This window comes from Mesoplodon densirostris, chromosome 12 (assembly GCF_025265405.1).
Source record: "Mesoplodon densirostris isolate mMesDen1 chromosome 12, mMesDen1 primary haplotype, whole genome shotgun sequence".
Lineage (NCBI taxonomy): Eukaryota > Metazoa > Chordata > Mammalia > Artiodactyla > Ziphiidae > Mesoplodon > Mesoplodon densirostris.
In genome coordinates this window covers 57,047,501-57,062,780 of record NC_082672.1, presented here as the reverse complement: position 1 = coordinate 57,062,780, position 15,280 = coordinate 57,047,501, and the positions used below count along the sequence as shown (strand labels likewise).

The 15,280-nt window shown below is 32.7% G+C and overlaps 1 protein-coding gene across 4 annotated transcripts in view; it reads left to right on the top strand.

The window, feature by feature from the left end:
• The window catches only part of GRIK2 (glutamate ionotropic receptor kainate type subunit 2), a 649,287-nt gene that overhangs the window by 521,400 nt on the left and 112,607 nt on the right, over nucleotides 1–15,280 (top strand). The window lies entirely within an intron of this gene.

Genomic DNA, 15,280 nt, shown 5'->3' with positions numbered 1-15,280 from the left:
GAATTCAGCTGACATGTGAGCCTAGAGTGTCTAAAACTTAGCTATAGTGATATTAAAATGGCCTGCCTAGGGACAACGAGCAATCTTTATCTACATGCTTCTAGTTTGCTCATCTTATGCAGGTTGGACAGGTAGCAATTTTGAATGGCTCATCTTAAAATGAATGCAATTATAAAGGATTATATGGTTCATCCTGCAAGACATTTACTCATTTACTCTTTTTTTTGCAGTCTTCTAGCTCCTCGTACATACTCTCATTTACAGTTAATGGAAAATATTAGGTCGTATCCGATTTCAAGTAAAATATGCTGTTAGATAAAAGCTTCATAAATGGCAGCTACACTTTCACAGATTTAGACCAAGTGTTCATTTGTTTTTTAGAATCAATGAAAATATATCGTTTATTTACTTTATGATCATAAGATGGTGTGTAGCCTAATATTAAGTCTATGGTCATAGTTTATAACAAGATTGAAATTATATAAATTCAGATTAGGTTCTAAATAATAATACACTGTGATTTTTTGTTGTTGTTCAATGATATTTTCATTGTCTGAAAGTTACTTCCATCTTGATCTATCAAACCTCTGTCTCTTTCTACATCCATCAATTTATCAATAAGTACTAGCCATATAAATCACAATATGAATAATATATTTCTTTATGTATTTCCCATTCGTAATTTCTAATATATATTTATTTGAGATTACCTGCCAGTGACTATACTTAAACTATTTCAGAAATAAAAAGGTAGAACTTTTATTTTTCAAGGTTGATTAAATGAAAAACCATATACTAAGATGATTTCAGAGTGAATGGAGAATTTTTGGATGCTGAGGGAGGAAGATAGTTTTTTTTTTAAACAAGTTCACTAGGGATTTAGAAAAAAAGTATTTACTGCTAGAAGAAGTTGGAACAGTCTATTTGACGAAACAGATAGTCGAGCTTGAGATACAAAATATTTTGAGAAATTAACTGATAGCTCAGATAAATGAACAGACACAGATGGACTACTTGGCCTTCTTTCATGAGCATATTTCCTATTTTATTGGCTTAGGATAAGTAAATATATTTAAATGAATAAAAATGCAGAAGAAAATGCATCTTTTGGAAATATATAAAACATATTTTACTCAAATACATATATATATGCATACATATGCATATATATATATATATATTCACTATCACTGACCAGAAGTTAAAAACAATTCTTAATTGCATGATAAGACAACTCTTAATTATATAAATACAATATAAGAAGCAGTGACAGAAAAAAATACTGATTAAAATTTAAAACAAATAGAATAGAATTTTGAGAACACATAGCTAATATCAATCCAATATTAAGTATATAAGCTCTGATATAATAATTATTTTTAAAACATATGTATCCTACAACACTCATTTATTGTATGCAGTTGTAGAATTTTAGCATTAAACAGAATTATTTAAAATTTAATATTTTTCAAAGAATAAAGAAACAGTTATCAGTGGTATATTTTTCTATATCAAAAAACGAAAGATGTGATTATAATCTAATACATAAGTATTTTGTATATGTTAGTCTAAAGTCACTCTTTGCACTCAAAAGCATTATAAATAAGTTGAAATATTGTGAATAAATGGTAATTTCAGGACTCTTGACCAGTATAATTCTTATGACATTTTAAAAATCCAAGTGATTAGGAAATTTCTGTGGTGGAAACAACAGTACATTTAGAAAATATTGTAAGTTTTGCTTAAACTTATTAACTGTATTCTGAAATTTTGTATCTAACATAGAAGGAACTAATATAAATGAAAATAATTTCATAGGTTAAAGTCATAGAGAATTCATAACTTGATTTAAATTTTAGTAAATGGTTACTAATCTACTATTAATGTTTACTAGTTCTGCCTATTAATCTACTTTTGTGCCATAAAACTGCAGGTCTTTGAATCATCTACTTTTCTGTATTTTATGTTAATCTGAATAAATGTTAGATAACTTTTAAAAGCTACTTTACAATTTCCCTATAAATTTATCTGTCATGGTTTTCAGTTTAATTAGTTGATTGACTAAAACAGAAATTCTGGGATCATTTATGGACCTTTTAAAATATAAAATGTTCTTTAAGTACGTGCTTTCTTAGTTAAAGGTAACTAGTACTCTATTTTGCCTTCCTGACCCCAGGTTTTTATTCTAGCATACAGTTGGAGAAGTTAAAGCTGCTTCCTTTGCCCACAAAATAAGTCAAATATCACATACAGGATAGGTGGTAACAGAGTAAAGATTGGCTTTACAGAAAATTCATCTAATTATATAGGGTTGTATTTTCTATAACATTTCTAACAAAAAACATTGCATTGATAAACATACAGAGATAATAAAATATAGTAGAACTAAAATAAATATTTAAGTATAAAAATAGGCATAGGTAGTTATTTTCTGATGGTACAGTTAAAAGGAAATGATTTTAGGGAACAAGGCTGGACAATCTTATGTTCAAATTTAAGAAAATGTTTAAGGCATGGTTTTGACCAAACAAAAAACATGTCTGTAATCTGAATTTGTCCTTCCTGTTAACAACTGGTGCAGATTCTAATAAATCATTAAAATAATTGCATGGTCATACTTTGAATAGATTACAAAAATATTAATAGTAGAAACCCATATGTGATCTTCCAAATCAGTTTAGCTTACTATAATTTCCAAAACAGAAAGCAAGCTTTGTTGTATAGGTAGGTTGAGTGATGGGGTGGGCTAAATTTTTAAACACTGGTACAATATTTATTTATTTATTATTATTATTTTTTTTTGCGGTACGCGGGCATCTCACTGTTGTGACCTCTCCCGTTGCGGAGCACAGGCTCCGGACGCACAGGCTCAGCGGCCATGGCTCACGGGCCTAGCCGCTCCATGGCATGTGGGATCTTCCCGGCCCGGGGCACGAACCCTTGTCCCCTGCATCGGCAGGTGGACTCTCAACCACTGTGCCACCAGGGAAGCCCCAAAGCTATTTATTAATGATGAAGTTCACATTATGTTATGTGTGTGAAAATAATTAGATGATCTACCTTCTAAATAAGTGTCAAATTTATAAACTACCTGTGTCCAAACAATAGAATACCATCATATTTAGAGCTTGTTCCAATGTTAATAAAATAATCTAAGGCAATAATTCTTTTCTGGCATTAAGTAAATATGCCAAATGCTATTTTACTTCTTGATATTCAAACTATATAACAAGTTATATCATTAGTGTTTTAAGTTTTCTAAGCCACTGTGTACATACAAATCCATTATTAAGTGTATCCCTATTTTTTGTAGCATTCGGGTAATCTCACAGTGGCTGTGAATCAATGTTGCTACGTACTCCTAGTCCTAAATTCTTAACTATCTTTGTTTTAAAATAAGGAATTTTTTATTCATATTTATGAAAAGGAATTTTAATTGAATCAAAGGCAATCTGTTTTACAGTGAAAGTAAAAGCTCTAAACATATTAGTGATTCATGCATTAGAGCATAAAATAATTTAACCAGGTGCAAAATCCAAGCTAATTTAATGTTTACTTTGTTTTGGCCTTAAGTGAAAACATAACAAACAAAATTTATTCTTCCTGCCTTAAAGTGTTAAGAGATAGATAGAAGCTAAATAGATAAAGATGGAATGTCATCAACTAGAATCGAGTTAAGCAGTTTGTAATTTTGTGAGGTTTTTTTTTGGTGATAAATATGTAGCATGTATTTATGAGTAAGGCACATAGCTCTAATCATATTGTATATTTGAGCATGTTGTATATTAAAATCATATGACTTTCAGATGTATTCCTTTTCTTCATTTTGTAAAAATTACAGTAACTACCCAGGCTTGCCCTTTAAATAATAGATTTAACCATTTATCTTGAAATTAAAACAAGTAAGATGGAGTAGTGGGCAAAGAATGCTGTAGGGGACTTCCCTGGTGGCGCAGTGTTTAAGAATCCGCCTGCCAATGCAGGGGACAGGGGTTCAATCCCTGGTCTGGGAAGATCCCACATGCCGCAGAGCAACTAAGCCAGTGCGGCACAACTACTGAGCCTGGGCTCTAGAGCCCGTGAGCCATAAGTACTGAGCCCACGTGCCACAACTACTGAAGCTCTGTAACAAGAGAATCCACCACAATGAGAAGCCTGCGCACCACAACAAAGAGTAGCCCTCGCTCACTGCAACTAGAGAAAGCCCATGCGCAGCAACAAAGACCCAACACAGCCAAAAATAAATAAATTTATTTAAAAAAAAAGAATGCTGTAGACATTCTAGCAAAATGATTGGATGACCATAACTAAAGAGAGTCATAGTAAAATACTACAGACATACAACACACACACACACACACACACACACACACACACACACACACACAGACACTATGCGGCTAATGATTGTTTTGCCCTTTAGAGGATTTACTTCACGTGTAAGTGTAGTGGTCCCTTACAGAGAAGCAGCCAATCACTGTATTTGTGTTTTTGCTTTCTTGTCACTACCATTTCAATGTGAAGGCTGTTTTGTCTTTTGTCAGGGATATAGTAAGCAAAGAAGACATGAGCTGGAAAGGAGAGGATAAACTATATCTGGAAAAAATCAGAGCCAGCCTGGGGGCACTGAACATACAAGGAAGATAGAGAGGAAGGTAGAAGGAATAATTAAAATCTATTTGTTCAACAGTGTCTGTACACATATATTGTTATGTATATGAAATATATTTAAAATTTAAAGCCTTCATGGATTTGTCCATATTTGATGGGCAAAATATTTGTGAATAATAGAATTGAAATGATAAAATTAGATGCAAAGTGACAAGTTAATTTTTAAGATTTTCTTAAACTTTGTTTAAATAATCTATAGCATACTTCTAGAGTTGCAGAGGATGATGTTGAATAATGACTTCTGATTCTCTGAGGAGTTAATATACATAAAGTTTTGCACCCTGTTGCAGTATCTTATAAATATTTCAGTTACTAGTTTAATGTAGTGTGAAGTAGAGAAGCACCCGCTGTATTGAATGAGGGAAAGGCCTATACATACACATAAAATTTTCTTTAAAGTTTTAAAGAGTTTGGGGAAAAAAATGTATCTCTTCCTGTAAATGTAATAAAAGCGATCTGGGTAGCTTTAGTATATCTGCTGCTGACTTAGATGTATTACTTTAGGAAATATTGAATTAAAGATTAACCTAGACATCCTTTAAACTTAAAGGTGATTGTTATTTGCAACAGATTTGTTTGTTTAAACTTTTTAACTTTTAAATATTTTTAGATAATTAAATTTTTTACATTGACCTTCTATTTCATCTTGAATCTAACCCAATGGAAGTCCTTATTCTTCAGAATCTGACATTTAAAGTGGTGATAATCACACATCGTAAGTAACACTGAACAAAGTGCTAAAGGATTACATATATACATGCATGCATACACACACACACACTCAATAAAACGATACTATTATTGAACACTTATTCTATTTCCAGTATCATTCTAATGCTTTAGGAGATATAAAATTAAAATGATATGCTCCCTTCTTTTAAAGAGCATATTATCCAGATAAGTGAATTAGACTTTAAAAGATGAGGGAAACTATATTAAGTAGAGGAAAATGGTGACAGCATTTCAGGTGGAGGAGATAAAATAAATATGGTGTATCTTCTGTGAAAGGGCTTATTGTTGAATAAGTAAATTATGCTTTAAAACATAAGTAGGATACTAATTACTGGACTGTAATGGAATATTTCAGCTGTAAGGAAAAGCATTAACAAAAATGTGGAGATGTTAATATGAATGCCATGTATGAGATATTTTTTGGTTTATTTGAATAGATTTTTGTTGGGGTATAGCAAGAAACATGGTGAGATGACTCAGCTTTCTAAAGCTTTGAAAATTGAGCAGAAAAAGTTGGAGTTGATTGGAAAGCAATATTGATTTCTTGTAGGTTTTTGATGAAAGAATTAACAGTATTAAAGTCCAGGAAGATTTGCCTGGTAGTCATATGTAGGATGGACAAGAGTGATAGTGCTGGGAGAATCAAAAGACAGGAAGACTTGTTGGATTAGAGGTAAAAAAAAGCCTAAGCTAAAATTATAGTAATGAGGGGATTGCAAAATGGGAATGAAAGGGCAAATTCAAGAATTATTTTGAAGAAAAATACAATAAACCTTGGCGATATACTGAATACAGACACTGAAGGAAAGACAGGTGACTTCAAGAATTCTCATCTCAATCTTTGTAAAATGCCTAGATTATTTGCAAAATTGGTTGACTATAGACATTGGGTTGGTCTGGTATGGGGAGGATGACCAGTTTGATTTTAGTCGTGTGAGTTTGAGGTATGGCTATACATCCAGGTGGAACTCTCTCATAGGCAGCTGGAAATACAGGATGGAGAGCTGATGAGATTTAAGTGAGATTCAGATACATAGATGTTCAAGTTAATTCAAAGTCAGCAAAGGACTATACAGATAAAAGAGCACAGGGCTAGTTTTACAGTTATACGGATAATAATGACTGCCCAGAGGATCATGAGTGTATGAATGACAGGTAATTCTTAATCCTTGAGCTATATTTAATTGAACTAAATATATTTATGTTCAATTGTGTTTATTTTTTTAAAAATCATCTTTCTGAATTGCACACTCATATTATTTCCTAGTTTATATAATAATGATTTGCAAATGTTTTGTTCCTTTCATTTATTTCTTAACCATAGTTTAACTCCATCCAATTTCAAAACCTCACCATATCATTTTACATTATGAAACCTTTTACATCTGAGCATAGAAAACACAATACAGCCCAAACTAATATCCTGCTCATTAATGATTTGGTAGGTAACTAAAATTAATTATAGCTATGGAAGTCTTTTCCTTAGAAACCAATTCTTGAAGTACTTAATGTATGCTCAATTAAAAAAAACATTTTTTGCAAAAATGTTCCTATAAAAGGGTTTCATCTTCAAGGAATTCATGGAAAAGACTCTGACAAGTACAGGTTTCTGGTAACTGACTATACTGCTGAACTGAATGAATAAGCATTTTCAGAACTCTAATGGGAACTGATGAATTCATAAAAGTGCTAACAAAAGATCAAGATAAAAAAATTAATTACATGGGACTGAGTGAACTGATGAGGATGATTATAATTTTTGTGACTTTCTGTTTGAATTAAAAAAAAAATCCCACAAGGACTCAGGCAAAAAATATACAAATCAATTTTTACTGCAAAGTCAAGGAGCTGTTACAGTGGAGGATTACTGGACTGAATGTCAATATTATGACATAGTATGAGTATGTTTCGTGTTTGGTCATTGCAATCATTGTTGCTTTTGTTGTGGTCATCCATTTACAATGCTTGGTGTCAGTTTATCTCTTGTAAAAATAAAATACAGTGTGTGTGTGTGTGAAAAAAAATATTCCAGTATGAGCTTGTATAACTCATATTCTAAAAGCACACACAATCACTTTTTTAAGTAAAACAAATTTTAAATTTAATTTACTGAACAATAGGAACTATTTCAGGATATATGTTATTGATAACTATCAACATAAAATGTATAGTATCAACTGCTACAGAATATCAATCATCCTTATTTCTGAAAAGAAAGTGTTATTTAGGTTATATAAGCTGTTTATTTGGAATGATCACAAAACAAATTTTCTGGCTAAGGATAGTATTTAGAATTAATTATGCACCAAAAGTGGTCTATTTGGTAGTAAAGATTCAGAAAGTAAAAAGCAATCAAACAAACAAAAAACCTAAAGGTAAAACGATACTAGCCGAATATAAGTAGATAAAGCAGTTGCTCAGAATCAGTTTTGATTGTTGGTGAAGCCTGCTGCTAAGACACCACTGTTTTGTTTGCTATGGAGTAAAGCTTTTAGTACTTGAGGAAACTGTCTCCACTTTACTTGAGGAAACTGTCTCCATAAAAGATAACCGGACAGGTTAAACTTTAGGATGACAAGGGCATTTCTACAGAAGTTTCTTGTCGGGAACCCCTGTGTTTTGTACAGGTGTTAGGAAGAGAACCTGACAGTACCATCTTTGACACGGTGCATTTCCCAAGGTTGTATGGCATTATCTTTGATCATTGTTTCTAATAGGCACATAAAAATATTTTAAAGTTACTTCTTGACAATTTTCTGAAATCAAAGTTAATTAAAAATAATTTTGAAAAATAATAAGCAGTCTACCCTAGAAAGTTTTTTTTCTTCATTCAGTATGTTGAATTAAATTCCTTTAACTTGATTTATTTCATCTCAAAGATACTGTGATGGTTCACAAAAATTGCTGAGGCTCTTGCTTTTAGCATTTCTTCATGGATTCAAAGAGATAACTTTTCCTGACAGTGTTAGAGAAGCAATATTGTATTCCATGTGCAAAATAGTTAGAATTCAGGTGGTGATGGCAAGCTACAGAGCAAAGATAATATTGTAAAAATAGTTTAAACTTCAGGTGAATTTGAACATCCCTTAAGGATTTCATATCTATGCATATATTATTGAATTTTAACATTTATAATATTTATATTATCAGGCTTGTTATGGTGGTTAAATTTTAAAACTGTCACTCATTCTGAAATATTTCTGAATAGAAATCAGATGGTATTTAATGCATTTGTTAATCAAAATTTTAACATTTATAATATTTATATTATCAGGCTTGTTATGGTGGTTAAATTTAAAAACTGACACTCATTCTGAAATATTTCTGAATAGAAATCAGATGGTATTTAATGCATTTGTTAATCAAAATGTGATCGTTTGCTGAAAAATTTGGGAATATTTTTTGTATTCCAATGACATCAAGGCATTAACCAAATCTTACTCTTTGAATGCTCTCAATGTGCAAGACTTGACTTTACAGAGTATAAGACATAAGTATGCTAAAAAGTGATGAAACAAAGTCTTTCTCTATCCCTCGTGAAAATCAAGCAATTCCTCATTGACTTGAGAGCAGAGAAACTACAAATAATACTCTTCTGTCACAGGGAACTGAATTAGAACATAGGAATTCCCTTTTCCTTTTTTTATGGGGTATGATAACGATTGAACACTGCAAAATGAGATAGAAGGGACTTGCTTGCACATCTTGCTCTAGCCTTCTCTGAGATCTTGGGCAGATCCCTGATCTGTCTAAATCTCAGCTTTTAATAATAATAATATTATTCTTATCTCCGGTCATTTGTTGCAGTTCAAAATGAGATAATAGAGCTACATTTGCTTTTATAATTGGCAAGTACGACGCAAAGGATATTATTGTTATTAATTCTATATTTCATTTCTAATAGTTTTTATTTAATTTGTCTTATCTAGGGTAACTCAGTTGGTTCTTTGGTGCCTTGTTTTAAACTCTTCTTTTAGTAGAAGGCAACTCTGCTTTTCAGAGACTTTAGAAGTTCCCACATTTTCTCTGCTCCCACCAGAGATGTCTTCAAAACAGCATAATTTCAAAAGAATATGCATGCTTCATCCCTTTCTTTCCTGGATTTTAATCTGCTTTCTGCACAAGTATGAGAGCTCTTATAGCTAGCTCTCCTTAGGGCATTCCTGAATTAAACTAATAGTACCTTCATCTCCTAGAAATAGAGTGACCCTTGTAACTCTCAGTCCATTTAGATCTAATTTCTAGAAATATCCTCTCATTTCTGGCTATTTGCTTTTGTGCTGGGGATCGTTTCTCCCCTAAACAATCCAGTCAGCATCACCTGTCACTTGATTGTTAAAAAAAAAAAAAGAACAAATTTGGATTCTATAACCTTTCTTATTTGGAAGGACAATTTTATGTTCTCTTAAGAATTGTATAATATTTTATTCAATAAAATGTATAAACCCTTGGATTAATATTTAAAATAATGTATTTTTCCCCACAAATAAAAGAAATAATATTGAAAAATTGAATATCAAATTTTAGATTTTTAAATTACTTTGGCACTTAAACTGAAAAGTAGTAAGAGATCATTTGTTATTACATTCCTCAGTTTAATTATATACCCATGAAAGGAAAAACAAACCCATAGTCAATATGTAAATAGTATATAGTGCTAAAAAGCTTTGTATTTTTCATGCTGAAATGTTTGTTTATACTTGATTTTGGAAATGGTTATATCTACTTTGTTTAAGGCAAATTCCATTAGAAAGCTGTTCAATTCCCCTGTTACAACCAATTAAACCCCATATTTAAAATGAGGTGAAAAATTGCTGTGTCAACTAAATAATTAAGCAGAGTAAAGAAGAGCAGAAAATTCATAGTATCACAGTTACTACTGGTAAATTTTCAAACAAGATTTTTTTTGAATTTATGATGCTGATGAAAGCTGAGGATTATTATGATATAATAATGATGATGAAGATATCAACTTAGATTGAATTAAAATTCCTTTCCTTTGTAGGGAGGTCATTGCAGCTTAAGGAAGCAGCAAGAAAATAGTGTTCAAATGTGTGAAAGTATATAGCTCCTTGGCTCAAAATAATATGTAATAATATAAAAATCAGATGTAGTTTGCCTCTGCTATGACAAAATGTTCAAATAAATGTTAAATTTTGCATAATACAGTAAAAAGTATTTCCTCAATGAGCAGATTATTTCATATATTACCTAGATTATTTTCTTGATATAAGTCTCTAGAGTAAGAAATCTTTAGATTATGTGCTTTTAGCTAACATTTGTATAGCACTGCATAGTTTGCAAAATGCTTTGCATATATTATCTTTCATGCTTAGTTTTTTTCTTCTTCTTCTTTAGAAATAAACCTTCAGCTCAGAGATTTAGCAATATGTCACCAAGTACAAAATATACATGTGGCTGTAACTCAAGTTTTATAGTCCTTATACTTGTAGTCATTCTGTTAACGTAATTTTTAGGCACTAAAGTCATATAAATGTATTAATAATGATAATTATAAAGATAAAAAGCCTATCTAAAGGGCATCATAAAATTTTGAGAATACAAAATTAGTATATGAAATGCCAATAGTGGAGCACAAGGCAATAGGTAATATACAGAGATTTGAAAAAAGTAAGCTTTGGGAGGAAAGTAAGCACTATGGAATTTCAGAAAGGAGTAGAATAAACGTGAGGTGGGTGAACCAACTGAAAGGAAGAGGATTTTTCACTTAGTAGGAACAGCATAAACACAGACAGAGTGAGACAATTGGCCAGTCTACAGAATAGTTTGAATAAGGTTAAAAACATTGAGTCATATTATATAGAATGTTGAAATTCAGAGGCATAGAATGTTAAACCTGATTCAGTAGCTAAAAGAATTGATCGATTCTAGAGAAGGTGTGTTCATGGTACAAAACTTAATGTGAAGATAGTTTGCAAAACAAAATAGAGAAAACAGGAAGCAAGTAAGAATTGAGTTCTAAAATCCACAATTCAGAGCTGAAATGAAAGTGCATGGATGGGATAAAACAAAGAGGCATTACAAAACAAAAGTTAATATGGCTTAAACATATCACATTTGTTTGTACTTAAGGAAGGAGATTAAAAGATTTAAGTCTCAAGAACTCAGAGAAGTGCTATATCATTTTAGAATAGAAAAAATTGTTAAGGAGAGCTAGTATGGAAGAAGTTGTTGGGTTTAGTTTTAATAATTTTATGTATGAGGTAATGGTGAGCTGCCTCAGTAGGAATATACAAAGATGAATGGAAATACTTTGAGTGAAAATATGGCTATAAATTAAGAGGGTTTTCTAATTATCAGCACAGGAGTTAAAGCCATGAGTGTGTTAGGTCATTAAAGAGGGAGGAAAGATCTGAGAGCCAAGATTTAGCCAAAAGGGATCTCCTGTTAGTGGGGCAGAGAGCAAATAATCAGGAGCACATATCACAGAAGTTAAAAGAGAAGATATCAAAGGGCTGGTGTTCAGTAAGAATTTTAGTAGAAGCTGCAAAATGATTAAGTGATAGTCTTAAGGAAAAAAGACAATGGATTCAAAAAGACTTTTACAGAGGTGGAAGCTTAGGGTTAAGGAGGTATTAGGTGTAGAGAAATAGGGGGATTATAATTTTAGATGCTTGGCCAGAAATTGAAAAAGAGGGAGAGGAGAGGCAAAAAGAGCATCAGAATAACTCAAATATGCGTTAGATGCCCACTAGGTTTAAAGCCTCATGCTGGAATATTTGTAGGAGACACATGATAAATCAGAAACTGTATTTGCATGTACTCATTTACAATTAATAGAAGAGGGAAGATAGGTGCATTAATTTATAATGAGGAAGCCGGGCTATCATAGGTATGACCTGAAGCTCTTAGTGCTATAGATATGTAAAAAAGAGAGGGGCACCTGAGTCACTCAAGTACTGACTGGTTAAGCTTCTCTAACAAAGACAGCTAAAAATACAGTGCCTTGAATCAGAAAGCATTTATTCCTCTTACTCCACAGTCTATAGGAATGCAGTCCAAGGATGGTGGGGCACCTCTGTCATTCTCAACATGGGGCTTCTAATAGTCTGTAGTCATCACCATTTCCTAAAAGACAGAGAAGGAAAAGAGAGTACAGGGCAAATATCCTTAAAGAGAATTCTCACTTCTGTTCAGATTGCAGAGGTTCAAATTTAGTTACATTCGAGGGAAGAAGGAAAGTATAGTTTTATTAGCTGGGCAGCAATGTTCCTAGTAAAACTCAGGCAAGACAATGAATACTGAAGGTTAGTCACTGGTCTCTACCTTAGATATTTACTCCAAGAAAAGATCAGGAAAACTACAACTAGATGGTAGTATTGGAATTCAGTTGGAATTGAAGGGTGGGTGTAGGATTTGAATAGTGGAGAGGAGTAGAGAGTAGGGAATTACAGCTTAAAGGACAAGATGAGCAAAGAAATGCATAAGAATCAATATAAGATTTTGGGGAAAAGTGGCCAGAGCCTGGTGAGTAGGAGAAAAAGCAGTGGAACATAATGCTGGAATGGTATTTTGGAGCACAACGCAGAGGATCTCAAATTCCATGCTTAAAAGTTTGTATGTAGCCTGTAGACATGATTGAAGATTTGTTTTTAATAGAGTTGTATCATTTTGGAAATTATTTTACATGAAAATTAACTGGGAAGCAGTATTTGGAGCTTATAAATTTGGAATAGAAAGTGGAAAGACCAGCTGGGAGACTACTGCTACAGGATATGACAACCTGAACTGGCATTTATGCCAATGGTAATAAACAGGGAAGGAAGGGAGGAAATGAGAGTCTTTCTGTAGGTAAACTGATATAAATTGACAACTGTTTGGAGGTCAGTGTTGTGGAGAAAAGGAGTGTAAAGAACTGAAGTTGACTGTAAAGTGTTCAGGATAAGTGAACCAAGGACCTTTGCAGTTGTTGTTAGGGAATGCCAGCGGGTGATGCTATTGACAGAGATGGAGAAGACAATAAAAGGGCAGCATTAGGAAGAAAGATTATGAGTTCATATTGGACATATTAATATCAAAAAGTCTACTGTCAGGCCATTGGAAATTCACTTAAGATCTAGAGAGTGATTAGGGTGAAATATATAGATTTGAAATGACTGAAATATTTTTTGTGGGCAGAAAAAACATGGAGGCCAACAGAATTTTTTTTAAAGTGGTAAATCTGAAGAATTGGAAGGAAGGGATAGATACTGAAGCAAGATCTGTTGGAAATAGAAAGGATAGAGTTAACATAGCAGTTAATCTTAGAGGGGAGAGGTGGTTCCGTTTAGAAAAAAACGGAGAATGAAACTAGACTCAGAGCTGTGTTGACTTAAACGTGAGGGAGATAAAGCAGACTAAGGGCAAAGCAGTGCAAGACCAGTGCAGTATGTGTGTGGGGTGAGTGCGGGATGGCAGTAACTCACATTACCACGATTAGGAGGATGTTAATGAATCAAATGGAGACAGAAGAAAAGCTTTCGGAGTGTCACTATGAAGAGCCAATTGCAAATTCAAGTTAGATAGCATGTTTGTTGGCTTGCTCTGCCTCTTTTGGGTGCACTGGAAATCTTCTCTAAGGAAAAAGCAGACAAAGTGGAGAATGTGAAAGGTGTGCATAATTTGAATTTCAGTATTAGTTTGCCATGCATTTTTTCCTTTTGTTCAGTTAAGTTATACAGGACTCCCTCACTGCCGTAGATATTAGTCTCTTGAAAGCAGTGCCAGTGTTTCCAGATTCTTCCTCCTTATTTCCCTCCATTTTCCTCTTCCTTCCTTCCTCCCTTCCTTCCTTTTTTCCTTCATTCCTTCCTGCCTTTCCTACCTTCTCAGAATTTAAAAAAATGTATATTTTTATATGTACATGTATAAATACATACATATATGGAAAAGGAGGGCAGAATCCTGCATATTTATACTTCCACCTCCCCAACCCCTATCACTACATCTCCCTCCTCTCATTTCATGGAATCCCTTGAAGCACCTGTATAAAACTCAAAGGCTCATGGAATTCTATGTGAAAATGAGTGATCTTGATCAGCCAAATTATACCTTCTCAATATCTGTAGTTATGTTTCTAGGATTTATGATGTACAAAAACTAATTCCAGCTCTTACAGACCAGCTTTGTGTTTATAGCTGATATACTCTCAAGAGTCGGAAAAGAACAGTTTAATTATCAAGGAGTCAAAATAGGAGTCTGAATATGTAACTATAGGCAAAGTCACATTTTAAAATGTTTACTGTTTAAAAACAGAGTTTTATAACTTGTCCAAGGGCATGGAGCTGCATGGTCCAGCTGCAGAGCCTGTGATCTGACCACTAGATCACATTGCCTCTGATGATCAATGAATTGTTTAGATAGTTAATTGAAAATGGTAATATTTTTAAAGGCAGTCTTGGGTAAAGATTGATGACCAACATTCTAATACTTTGAAATACTTTTTAAAATGTATATAACTATTTGCATAAGGGTAAAAGTAATAAGGGATTTAAATGAAATGTCTAAAACCAAAGCTAGTTCTACTTCAGACATAACAAATCAGATCAGAATGTTTAATTACTATCCAATCAACCTTTCTGTTCAGTGTGTCAGTTTAACTTAGAGAACCAAACAAAACATTCCTTTGTTTGTCAAGGGTAGGGTATTAAAACAAGGGTGTTCTAAAAATTGCAGTAGAAAGATTTAAATGGTTTGTTTGATCCTCAGAATTTTAATATGTCAGAAAGATTATTGTGAAGAAAATTGGGCTTTCTGAAGTGACAGATGCATTATTCAAATAACTTTGATAGAATGCAAGATTTTTTAATGCTTTCATAAAGGGCACACACACTAATTTGGTTTATAAAAGAGTGGCTTTAAAATTTGAGATATTAGG